The following is a 10,954-nucleotide window of genomic DNA, read 5'->3' as shown; positions in this document are numbered from 1 at the left end:
TCTTTCTTGCTTTCTTTCTTTCTTTCTTTCTTTCTTTCTTTCTTTCTATCTTTCTTTCTTTCTTTCTTTCTTTCTTTCTTTCTTTCTTTCTTTCTTTCTTTCTCTCTTTCTTTTCTTTCTTTCTTTATCTCTCTCTCTTTCTCTCTCTCTTTCTCTCTTTCTTTTTCTTTCTTCCTTTCTCTCTTTCTTTCTCTCTCTCTTTCTTTCTTTCTTTCTTTCTTTCTTTCTTTCTTTCTTTCTTTCTTTCTTTCTTTCTTTCTTTCTTTCTTTCTTTCTTTCTTTCTTTCTTTCTTTCTTTCTTTCTTTCTTTCTTTCTTTCTTTTATAGAGGTTTTTTCCTGCTTCTTTCTTTGGAAGGCAGTTGGGGTTAAGTGACTTGCCCAAAGTCACATGGCTAGTAAGCGTATATAGCTTCTGAGGTCAAATTTGAACTCAGTTCCTACCGACTCCAGGGCCAGTGCTCTATTCACTGCACCACGTAGCTGCCCTGGAACTTACTTTCTACTTGAATGCCTCTCTCAATAAAGTGTAGCCAATAATGCTGTGATAAAAGTGCCTCAAAGTCCTATATCAATTTATACATTTCAAAATATCTTCATGTTAATTAAATAATTTGATCAACATCAAACAAATATTTGATCCACAAATTAATTAAATTAAAAAATTTGATCAATAAATAAGCAGGATCAACACGAGGATACTGGGCATGAGGTGTGGTCATAACACTATATTACAGATAAAGAAACCGAAATTCAGGAATTACATATGAAGGTCAGAGAGGGATGAACAGGACAAGATATCAGGTCAAGTTTCCTGATTCCTAGCCTAATATTCCTGTAAGTAGAACACACTTCTGGACCAGTCTCCAAGTCATCAAAGTACTACCAATGGATGTAAAGAAGGGAATGTGTACTTCCACAAAGAACAAACCTGGTATAATAGAAAGAAAATTAACCTCAGAGTTAAGAAGACTACGTCTGAGTGCTAGCTATACAATTTACTAGCTATGAGACCCTGGACAAGTCACTTTTCTTAGAAAATTCCTCACCACAAATATTTCCCTGCATGTCCTAAGAATTTCATTCTTCAGAATTTCTTATCCTTTCAAGTGCCTCATTCCTTCTTTCTCTACTTATTTCCCAGGTTGGTTGAAAGAAGCAAATGAGATAATGCATATGAAGTACTTTGTCAGTTTTAAAGCCCTATATATACATCAGATAATAATAATTATTAATATTATTATTATTTTTTCCTAAAGTATCTATATTTTTGACCCATTATATCTCATTGACTTTTACTATTGTCCCTTACATGATTCATTTTTAAAGCTGGTATATGTGGGTTACAGGGTAAATTAAATTAAGGTCTGTCAAAACTGGAAGGAAAATTCAAGCTATTGAAAATTCCTGGATCCTGTCTGGGTGCCCAGAGAGCATAATTTGAGCTTATTAGCAATGCAGGCCTCCAAAAGGGAATATTTATCTGATTTAAAAACTTAGCTCATTACATATACATAGTACTAGAAAAATTTTCATGTTTTCATCTTAAAGATTTCACCCAAAGATGAAGCCCATTAATATAATGCCAAGAGATGTGCTTCTAATGAAAATATTTACCTCAAGTTTGCAATTAATTTAATTTGGGCACTGCCATTTAGGAAGCAGCACTAATAAACTGGAGACTCTCCAAAGGATAGCAAATCAAATGATGATGGGGCCATGCCATAGAAAGATCCACTGGAACTGGAACTAGGAGAAGTCTCAGGAGGATAGAGCAGTCTTTAAGAATTAGTCTTCATTACCTAAAAGGGCTGTCATGTGGAAAGAGTGGACTTTTCTATGACCCCAGAGGGCAGAACTGAGAGAAAGGAGTGAATGTTGCAAATAGACAAATTTGGTCTTTATGTCAGGAAAATGTTTGTAAAATTATTGTTGTTCAGTCATGTCCCACTATTCATGATCACATTTGGGGTTTTCTTGGCAAAGATACTGGAGTTGTTTGCCATTTCATTTACTTCTCTAGCCCATTTTTTAAAGATGAGGAACTGAGGTAAACAAGGTTAAGTGACTTGCCCAGGATCATATAGCTAATAATTGTCTGGGGCTGGATTTGAACTCATAATGATGAGTTTCCTGTTTCCAAGTCTAGTATTTTATCCACTGCACTACCTAGTTGTCCCTTTTGTAAAATTAGAGTTGCTCAAAAGTGGGATGGAGTGGTACAAGAAATGATAGTTTTGGGGTATCTAGGTGGTGCAGAGAATATAGCACCAGTCCTGGAGTAAAGAGGACCTGAGTTCAAATGCAACTTCAAACACTCAACACTTACTAGTCGTGTGACCTTGGGCAAGTCACTTAACTCCAATTGCCCTGACTTCCCCCCTCAAAAAAAATTAATAATAATAGTTTCACTTTCATTGAAGTTTGTAAGACAATGGTATCTATATTTGAAGGATGATGTGCTCTGCCAAATAGCATGAATCTTTTTTTAAGGTGCTGGGGTGACTAGATATCTTCCAAGGTCCCTTCTAATTCTGAAATTCCTTGAATCTATCATTTGATGTCTCAGACATAGGCACTTCTTATTACTCTCGACCTAAAGTATTCGATGAGTAGAAACTCTGTCCTAGGTACTGTGGGAACCTAAAAAAATATTTGACCAGATGTGGTCTCTGACTTGTAGACTAGGTTGCCAACTTCTTGATCAACTGCAATCTAGTTCATTAAGATCTAAAGGCGAGACCCTGCATGAAGATTTGGCAAGCACATTAGCAGCAATGTCATGCTTACAGAATCAGACCTCATAAGTAAAGTGGAGTCAAAAAGTTTTACAACCAACAGTCTTTTCCCATCTATTTAATTGATAATTGAGGCTTCAATTAAAAAAAAAAAACTTGGAAGAGTGTCAAAATCCCCTTTGGGCTCTGTAAAATTCTTTTCTTTCAACAGTCTGTGAATATATCTGAATGTCCTCTATCGAGAAACTTTTAAGTGCCAATGACTGTACCTAGGAAGAGATAAGAGGATGAAGAGAAAGATTAAGGAGTTCATCTTACCCTCAGTGTCAAAGTACTTTGGAAGAGCATTTGTCTTGAAGGTCATTAAAGTCATACACTAGTCCAGCGGTTTTTAAACTTTCTGCAGTCAGGGTCCCTTTTTACTCTTACAAAGTATTGGGGATCCCTAATAGCTTGTGTTTGTGTGGGTTATATTTTTGATACCATATTAGAAATGAAAATTGCTACATTTAAAAAATCTTTATTAATGTATTTAAATAACAATAATAAATCAGTTATGTGTTAATATACATAACATGTCTTTATGAAAAATAATTGTTCTCCAAAGCAAAAGAAATCTAGTGAGAAGAGTGGTGTTGTTTTAAATATTTTGCACACCTCTTTAATATCGGACTTAATAGAAGACAGCTGGATTTTCCTATTTGCCTCTGTATTCAATATGTTGTGGTATGTTTTGGTTGAAGTATATAAAGAAAGTCTGGCCTCACAGAAAAGGGAAGAACACTTTAATAGTCTTTTCAGATAATTTGGGATATTCTTCTTTGATACTATAGCAAAACTCAAGTGGTAATTTCTTAATGGTTAATTGCAATGTAGAATTTTAAGCTAGTAATTAATTTTCATACTGTTAAAATTTTTTCATTAAAGTCCAATGGTCTGTGTTGGCCTTTGTATGAACATTTATCCATGCATGAATTTTTAATAACATGAGTTTGTAAATTATCAGTTCACCAAGTTATACAGATATTCCAAATGTTGACACATATCATTATGCAATTAAAAAATCACACTTCTTAGTAGCACCATTAATCTAATCAGAAAAGTCTTTAAGTACTAGGAAGCTGTTAAAGTCACAGAGGCAGAAACAAATTTTCAAAAATTTTGATTTTTGCTTCAAAGCTTGAATTTTATTATTGGCAACAAGTACTGTCATTTTTTTCTTTGAAGTGACAAGTTCACTTTGTTCATTTTTGATAAAATATCTGCCAAATACCCAACTCTCTCAATAACAGTAGTTTGTCTGTTGGTGGACTTTCAAGTAAAAATGGAGTTTCATGAAAAATAAAGGGGGCTGGTTCAGCATGCAGCTCAAACAATCACACAAGTGCTTTTCCTGGAGATAACTACCATACTTTGATATGTAGCAGAAAGACTATAGGCATGCTTCCTATTTCATCACACAGAATATTGAAAAGATGTATCCTTAAGGGTCAAAATTTAATAAATTTAATAATTGCCATTGCTTACTCAAGTACATTCTCAAGTGAATTGTTTCTTTAAAAGCATTGTTGCTGTTGTTATACTGAAAGTGTCTGGCAGATTGCGATGACTAGAATACAATGACCATGACTAGAAGTTGATCAACCCTCTGTTTGCTGGCTCTTCTCACAAGTTATGCTTTTGTTGTCCCATGGTTTCAGTCATGTCTGACTCTTCATGACTCCATAATGGAGTAATTTGCCTTTTCCATCTCATTTTACAGATGAGGAAACTGAGGCAAACAGGGTTAAGTAACTTGACCAAAGTTACACAGCAAGTGTTGAAGGCTGGGTTTGAACTCAGGTCTTCCTGACTTTGGGCTGGTTGCTCTCTTCACCGTAGCCACATTGCTGCCCTATAAATCATGCTAGCTTATAAAATACTAATGAAGAAAACAAAGAATATGTCAAAAAGGGTATCAAATGAGATAACATATGTAAATTACTTTGCAAACATTTAGTTATTTAATTATTATAATTTTATAGTGTCCCCAAAGTTTGAGAAAAGTTTTAAATAGCTTTAAGCTGCAGTAAGTCTTTGTCAGCACCCTGTATCATAGCATGACATGAGACTGAAGCCCTGCAGTACCTCCATAAACAACCTAGCTGACTTCTTGAGCAGTTTCCTTACCACGATTTGTCATGGTCAATGTCCAAAAACACGACAGGACCACCCACAAGCAAACCCTGGAATGCAGCCAGTCTGTCAGCATTGCAGCAATACTGTCTACTCCTCTGCTCTGCCCAAGCTGTCCACACATGGAGGGTGAGTGGCAGCAGAGCCAGATAGTTCCTATGTAACAACCTTGAATGGGGCAATTACAGACAGAACAAGCAGAATGGATGCTATGAAGACTCCCTGATGAACTATGGAGAGAGGAATCAGCTACTGCAGATAGGAAGCAATTGCAAGAACATTTCAATGCAGCATTTTGTAACTAGAGGTATTTCTTTTTGCTTAAAGGTTCCATATAATTGTCCCAGAGAATAATGGTATAGAAATCCAGCCTGTGAGGCAGGTTTAAGGCCTATCTCTGACACAGACTAGCTTTGTGACCACAGACAAGATATTTTCTCTCTCAAAACTCCAGGCAAACTTCCAAGACTATTGATTGCAGAGGAATTGTTGATCTGTATTGGTGGAGTGAATTTCCATGATGGAATTTTCCTATAATGATACAGTCATACTTATAACCCTCCTCATTAAAAGATAAAATTTAAAACATAATTATACCTTTATATCTATACTTATGAAACAAAAAAACAATCATATGTCTTTATTGATGTGTATAATGCACACACATGTGTGTATATGTATATATACATATGTACACATACATGCATATATACAAATCTATATCTATCTATAATTTCATGGAGGAAGACCTGTCTAGTGTAATATGGTATTATATTGTGAGGACAATAATCATGATCTTGTCAAAAGATCAGTGGACTAGGAATGAAGGTACTGAGGCCTTCATCTCTCTGTGACCTGGTATAAGTCACATCATCTCTTTAGCTTAACTTTCCTTGTCTATAACAAGAAGGGGCTAAACTAGATTATATCTCAAGTCTCTTTTAACAAACTTACTCTTCTAAATGATATTTTGTGTAAACTTGGAGATGTCTAATAAGTACAGGCATATTTCACATTTGAAGGTAATCTCAAATGGCCAAAATGGCAGTGTTGACCATTTTAGATCTCCAACACTGGAATAGATGCTATGGTATTGCATTCACTGCTGCAATGATGCCTCATCTTTGCTTTCAACTCTAAATAAGTGAGAAGTTGGAAAAAAGAGCATTTTGCTGCTTTCAATGACTCAAGGTGTAGTTTAAGACTAGTTATATGAAGGTAATTAAAGAATTTATATATATATATATACATATACATATACATATACATATGATGCTAAACCAATGTATTTGAGGCATAGATTAGAGGTGCCATAGTACTGAAAATGGATAAATGTGCTGATTTCTTTTTTAAAAAAGAGGGTAGAGGCTAGAGAGCACAAGATATGTTCTTCAAAATTCCATCTGGTGACATAATGGAAATTTTTGGTAAAATTTTCCAAAGCTTATTATTAAAATGGTGGTTTGTGAGTATTTAAGAAAGTAGTCCTCAGTATGGGACAATGGGACAATAGTTAGATCCCAATTAGTGTGAACAATACATCTCTTGAAGGGGTCACATTATTAGAATTTACACTCATTTCCATTGGAGTGGAACCAAATGTCATATTTATAACTTCAAATAGTATGATTTTATTACATGAGACCACTTCAGGGGATTCATTATTCACACTAATTGGGATCTCACTGTAAATTAAAAATCAGTCCTGACAAACTAACCTAATTTCCTTTTTAAAAGGGTTCCTTTTGAAAGACTGACTCCCACAACTCGGCTTCAGTTTTGAAACCTCAATGCAGATTAGGTTCAGAGGTAATTTTGATTCAGTATCAGTCTCCCGGTCACTCAGAATCAAAACTTTTGACATCTTCTCTAATTCTTTTTTTTGTCCCTTAGAGTCATATATCTAGGCAATTGAGAGTTTTTTTGTTTGTCCTCCCCAATATCTTTTACTGTCTATTTTGAATTTGACCACCGTAGTTTGGGTCCATTTTACAAATGAGGAAATGGAGAAGTGGAGGTTGTGTTTTCCTTCAGTTTACACATTTAGTAAATTGTGGATCTGGAATTGGAACTCATGTCTTCTGACTCTTCATTCTGGATTTATCCCATTATACCACCTGCACATAGGAAAAATCATAAATTATGACTAGAACTGGCCTCAAAAGTTAGAGTAGACAGAGAGGATGAAAGAGAGAAGGTAAAAGGAAGAGATGCAAAAATATCAACTTATATTTAGCTCAAATGAGTAATGGGAACATTTAGAGATTCATTGTAGCAACATCTTGAATTGGAAGAATGAGAATATTTTACATAAATATATCAGCATTTGTTCATTTCAAGTGACAGGATCAAATGACTGTAATTGGGAAAATATTTTTACAATTGCCCTGGTTTTTGTATAAAAGCAGTGACCACAGACTTGTAGAATTACAAAGCTGGAAGGATTCTTATGCAGTCATATTTTGAAGGCCTCCAGTGAGGGAGATTCCATTACTACTCAAAGAAGTTCAGTCCATGTTTGATCTCTGATTGCTAGAGTTTGTCTTTAGCAATGAAACAGACTCCTAATCTGTCATCCTGCCTCAAGTCTTTCCTAAACCCAAACTATCTTCTACAGAGCTACTCAAGTGATGTTATTTAGATTCATCTGACCACACCATTCATTTACTCAATAAACTCTAGGTCCTCCTTAATGCTCCATAGCACCAACTTATCATTCCATCCTCATTATACATCATTTTCATTTCCTCACCCTATAATCTAGCCAAAGTGGCCTTTTTTCTTTTGTCCACAATCACTCCATCTCAATTTTCTGTTACTTTGAACTGGCCATCTCTCATTCTCAGAAGATTTTCTCTCTCTTGACATTTATTTCATAGACTATTTCTCTTTCTTCACTATCTTCTACACAAAGCTTTTCCTGATTCCCACCTACAACTGCCAGTATATTCCATTCCCTATATTAACTGCCTTCTATTTATTATATATTTGTTCTAAGATAATTATCATGGTATCATAGCTAAAGTGGTCACCTAGGAACCAATAAAAACTCCTGGATTCAGTCTAGCCTCTGACATATACCGACTGTGAGATTCTGGGAAAGTCACCAAATTTCTTCATGCTCTAAGTTAAAGGTGTGTCAAGCACAAGCAGCCCCAAACCAGATTAAAATGGAATTGGCAAATAATTAACAAAATAAATTAAAATACAATAAAACATAAAGAATATTAGCATGTGATTTTTTTGAATCAATATGTGGCTTGCCAGGATCTTGGTCCCCATTTCTAATTGAGTCTGACACCACTGCTCTAAGCAATTCTCTAAAGCCACAAGTTACAAATGTGATGACTGGTATTGGTAGAGTTTCCATATATTGGATTTCCCTATAAGATTGAAAGCACAGGTCTAGTTCTTATCCTTTATTCTATGTGTGTGTGTGTGTGTGTGTGTGTGTGTGTGTGTGTGTTGTCTTCCCTGATAGAATGCTAGAATGTAAGATCACTGAGATTTAAAATTATTTTATTCTTTGTATTTGTATCCCCCTGCTAACATCATACCTGGCATATAGTAGGCAAAAAGTATTTGTTGATTGACTGATTACAGCAAGTCTAAATGTGCACTTTTTGCATCTGGAGTACCCTCCAGATGACTTGGAGAGAAAAAGAAAATACAGATATTCCTCTGTTACAAATCCATAAGATATCTCAGATCCAGAGAAAAGGAGTATGAGTACTGATGGATCAGAAGGCAGATTATTGCATTATGACTGAATACTGGCTATGATTACTATCATCATAGCTTCTAAGACCTTTGGAATTAAGCAAATCCATCATAAGTCAATTACACATTTAGAAGTGAAAGAAGCTGTAGAGATCTTCCAGGGAAATGTTTTCATTTTGACAGATGAGAAAACCAGTGTGAAAGAAAATTAATCACTCCTCCATGGTCACAGAAGTAGTAAGTAAAAGTGGTGGGATTTGAACCCAGGACCTCTGAGTGCAAATCCAAATCAAGACTGAGAATGGGTTTCTTGAATTTGGGTGGTACAGACCCCCAGCTGAATACAATCCTATTTCCAGCTTGCTGCCTATTAAGTATAAGATAAAGACAAATTATTACTTAAAACAATGCTGTGGGGAGAGATGCAAAACATGTCTGAAAAAAGAGACCAAGAAGCCAACAAAGGATTGAATTCACGAACTTACACAATAATTTATACTTGTGAGATGCAAGAGCATTTTCTAAGGGCAGTTCAGCAAAAGGACAGCACCAAAGATTGAAAAGCATGGAGAAATAATCACTCTTTGGGAAAAAGAAAAATCAGATCACTATTTTCATAGGGAAATGTTTTATATTTCAATTTCTCTGTATTCTAGGAACAGTTTAAATGTGGGAAGAATGGAGGGTACACATCCCTGCAGTGGAGATGAATGAGAATAGGATGGAGGAGGAGAGAGAGGCATGGTTGTGATTAATCTAGTCACCCCTAGGCAACCATCATTGATCCTGGCTTAACTAAGCTTATGATATTTTCATGACATTCAGAGATTTGTTTCTACAACTTTCCAGTGTTTCTGAAGGAAAACTAAGGGCAGAAGGAGAAGGATAAAAACCTGGCAAAGAGGATTCTTTTGGAATGAGCCTGTTTTAGGGTGAGCTGGTTTGGGGTTGTTGGGTTTTTTTGTTGTTTATTTGTTTTTTGTGGTGGTGGTGCAAACATGGGAGGACAAGAGGAAGAAAGAAAAAAGGAGGACCCTAAGAAAAGAAAATCTTCTGTCCCCTGTGCTGATGTATTTAAAGCAGACCAAGATTGTTAACTGGGTGCCTAGTTAAAGAGGTACTAAACCCTGCAGCCAGCTTTTTCTCCAGCCCATCTTCTGGGATTAGAAACTAAGCCACAGAAGCTGACCTTTACCATTTACTTCATTTCCCCTCCCCAAATGATGGGGGCTAATTCTTTATAAATATAATAATATAGGGGCGGCCTGGTGGCTCAGTGAGTAAGAACACCGGTTCCAGTGTCGGGATGACTTGGGGATTGAATCCGGGCTCCGACACTTAGCACCCATCCAGAAATAACTGGCCGTGTAACCTTGAGCAAGTTACTTAACCCCAATTGCTCATAATAAATAAATCAATTAATAGGATAGAATAGAATATGACACACCATTCCTTCGATAGGTTCATGCAATTGACTTTGAGTTCCCAAACATTATTGTTCTTTTAAATTTGCAGTGGTAAATAATTTCCCAAATATACAAAGTGCAATGTGGTAACAAATCAAATGCAATTGTTATTCCTAAAATGATGCATTGGGATAATATTAATAACTAATTTTAAACACAAACCAAGTATATAGATCAAATGACCTCTATCCTACAGGGTACCATTATTACTACACGTGTGTTGTTCAGGTTTACTGGGGGCTTGTGGCACTCTTCAGGACCTGAAGACTTACAACAATTAAGAATAAAGAAGGCACAACCTTACTTTCTGTCCCTGTAATATCTAGAGTACTAACTACTATTGAATCCTGACATTCTGTTGTTTTTCCAGAGAATATCTCAGATTGTTCCAGTCACAAATATCCATGTTTGACATCTACACCACATATACACATAAATATGATTTGTACATATATACATATATATGTAAAGATACAGGGATGTATAATTTCCTGTCTGTTCAAAGTGTTACACTGATGGACCCATAATTTGAAAGGACTTGAAGTACTCACAGAAAAGTCACATCACCAATAATAATAATACAACCTTTCCTATCCTTTAAAAGTACTTAGCTTCTCTCTTATAAATACAGTCTCCACTAGGTAATGTTTCTGGGAACATTACTGCTTCTTCAAATACTTTCCTTTTCCATTCCCAGAACCAGTACTTGGGGGTGAGGAGACTCTTTGACGTTAGGGCATTCTGAATGACTAGGCCTCATCAAATAGGAGTTATGGTCACAAAGAGTCTTACATAAACATGGACCTCTTGACATTCTCATGTTTCTAGGGAGCCCCATGGCTAACTGTAAGTGAAAT

This window comes from Petaurus breviceps, unplaced genomic scaffold (genome assembly GCF_028583685.1).
Source record: "Petaurus breviceps papuanus isolate PSGF00001 unplaced genomic scaffold, PetGlider_PUasm1.0 90895, whole genome shotgun sequence".
In the NCBI taxonomy this organism is placed as follows: Eukaryota; Metazoa; Chordata; class Mammalia; order Diprotodontia; family Petauridae; genus Petaurus; species Petaurus breviceps.
This window is presented reverse-complemented; position numbering follows the sequence as displayed.